This window comes from Convolutriloba macropyga, chromosome 7 (genome assembly GCF_964194025.1).
Source record: "Convolutriloba macropyga chromosome 7, txConMacr16.3, whole genome shotgun sequence".
NCBI classification, from domain to species: Eukaryota; Metazoa; Xenacoelomorpha; order Acoela; family Convolutidae; genus Convolutriloba; species Convolutriloba macropyga.
In genome coordinates, this window is record NC_134474.1 from 40,847,095 (window position 1) to 40,850,002 (window position 2,908).

Genomic DNA, 2,908 nt, shown 5'->3' on the forward strand with positions numbered 1-2,908 from the left:
ACTCATTAAATCACTCTGGATGAATTTTTGCTAGCTTAAAGGTAGCTAATAAAGTCCTTAATATAAATCGCCAAAATCGTTTGCATAGATTTTTGAAAATTCGGCAGAACTCTCCGATAAAGCAAAAATGGAACAAAATTTCCTGAATTTTTTGGTCACAGTAAGCAATAAAAAACACAGAAAAACAAAATTTCGTTCCTCGAATTGAGCTGTACGTGTCTTAGAATATCACTATAACAGCGTTCAAAATTTGTTTTGGCGTTTGGGAAAAAGAGAGAATCATTAAAATGAATTATTTGTTGATTTGATTTTTGCTTGAAATAATATTACTTAATTCTTGCATAATTTTGAAATTAATATTTTTACTTTTTTGTTTCAATTATGGTTGAACTTTAGAATTTAAACTAATTCATTTTATTTCTTAAAAAAAGACATTACCGATTGTTTTTGTTACTTAGATGTTTTCTGTTTGAAAAATCTGCTGAAACTTGCTCATTTAACAATACTAATCAGTCAATAGTTTTAAAAGACCAATAGCTTTAGCAGTACTGACAAGCTAAATGTGGTTTTTCATAATTTAACATGAATTACTTTTGCATCATTCTACATGAGATATTAATGGCTCTAGCTAGAAAATGAAGCTCGTAAAATATACGGCGGAACCAAGTTGTGCATTTTTCACTTTCTTCGTGCTGGTTTTCATTATCTACCTACAATCAGGTTAATATTTTAATATGTCCTAAGCTTTTTAACATCGATTTTCACAATTTTAAGCGCTTTCAGATTTTATTATGGGGTTAGCAAAAAAAATTGTGCTGTTAAGTTGCTTTTTGAACTGAATTTTGTTTGTTTTTGGACAAATAAAACAGGTTAAAACTAAATAAGCAAAATTGTCAGATATATTCTAGCACTATTGGATCTACTTTCTCTTCCGTGTTTTCCAAACCCCCCTCCCCATCCACCCCCTTTTTTGCTTTCATATTGTTAAAATAAAGTAGCTTAATTAACTTCTTTTAAAACGATTTTGGTCATGATTTTAATTTTTTTCCAGATGAACAACCTAAACGACCCCTAGCTTTAGCAAATCGGAATAGTTCTGAAAAATCAGCTCTACGCACTCACGCTATAACCCAACACGACAATCGCATACAAAAACCTGAGTGCCAAATTTGGTCAAACTGTAGCCAAAACTCAAATTGCTTCTTAAAATTACCAGAGTTTGATTCAAAATTTTCCGAAGATAATAACCAGTTATTTTACGTCGAGTCATTCAACAAATCTTCAATTCGTGGAAGATGGATTTGCTCTTTGGAATCATCAATTCGATTTTCAAGTTACCCAGTCAAAGTTATAATGAGTTCTGGTTATCTAAACTTATCAATGCCGCATATCAGACAATTAGTGAACACTTTTTACCCCCGTGAAATAAAATTTTTCACAATCAACCTTGAAAAATTGTTTGCAGGAACGCCCATTGAAGGAATGTTGAATGAGTTAAATTATTCAAACCCAAATACCCGAACCCATATTAGAGACTTAATGCGTGCTTCTTTGCTTTACAAATACGGAGGGTTTTATTTGGATTTTGACACCATAACACGGCGTAACTTGACTAGGTTCAAAAACAGCGTTGGGATGGAACGATATGTAGAAGCACCCGAATCGTGCAGCTTTAATTCAAAAACATCTGCAAGATTTCTAAACAACGGAGTGATGCATTTCGAGAAAAGAAGTAAATTTTTGCTCAATTACTTACAAACAGTTAGAACTTTCTACAAACCTGCCATGACACGGTACGAGGTCGGGGAACGTACAATGTACAGGGCCGCAAAACTATTCATGGGCGAAAAACCAGGCGAACCCATTACTAACTATTTTAGTTATGACCTGAACATTTTGCCCACTTATGACTTCCTTTATCTTGGAGAGCACTTAACGAGGTTTTCTGTTTTCAACGTGAGTTATGAGCTTCGTGATTGGCAGAGTATTTTGAGGTGCAGTTCGGTTGTTCACTTGGCGACTGAAGTTTCGAAAACTGCCAAAATTACTGGAGATCCGACTAAAGACATTTATTCAGTTTTGGGTCCTCGATTATGTCCATTATCGTTTAATTGTTTGAGAAAATTTTAAGAATTAACGCAATAATTCATTCGGAGTTGTATTTTATCGTACAAATGAATTGTTCCCTGCTAAGATTCGATTCGTTAGAAAGTTCAACTGCTGGCCGAAGACATCCTCCAATTTAGTAGATGTCAAATACTGACTGCCACGATCTCAGAACTCTCGAAAAAGTCAATTTTTTATAGAATATTTTGAAGTCAATATTTTGTTATCAGCAAAGTACTCGAAACTAAATTCAATTTCTCACTACGCGTGTTTTTTTTTGGGGGGGGGGTCTTTTAAGTCAATTTTAGTTTAACTTTTCCCCCTTGGACCACCTTTTGAATCACGATGAGTTAAGGGTAGGTTTTATCTCAGCTGATGTTCCGGTTCGTCGTTTCAGGGCCCCTAAGTTGAAGACCTTATCATTTTGACTGTTACTCGGCCAAAGGTACATTTATATTCACTAAAACGCAACCATAGGAGCTTTTGTGCTGACCAGGACTGCCCTATTCAAACGAGCGCGGGTTTTTCGCAAGAACTTGCAAAATTCTTGCCATTGTTGCTTAATTTGCTGGGTGCAAGATCCGGACGCTTCTCTTGCAATAGACTTACAGATTTTTACAATAGACGTAGAACAAAATTGATTGCTGAGAAAACTTTAATTTTCTTTTCTAAAACGTTCAATTGAGATGAGACAATTGACTGACATCAGACATTTTTTGAAAATATAATTGCACTCAGAAGTGGACTTCTGTTATTACAACGAGATATTTGTATATTGCCGGAGTCAATGGTATACACGAAT

General features: G+C 34.6%; 1 long non-coding RNA gene across 1 annotated transcript; it reads left to right on the plus strand.

The window, feature by feature from the left end:
- The first annotated feature begins 539 nt into the window (after positions 1–539).
- On the plus strand, positions 540–2,371 carry LOC142342287 (uncharacterized). Its single transcript, XR_012759164.1, has 2 exons — positions 540–720; positions 1,052–2,371. It is a non-coding gene; the product is annotated as an uncharacterized LOC142342287 (long non-coding RNA).
- The last annotated feature ends 537 nt before the right edge of the window (positions 2,372–2,908 follow it).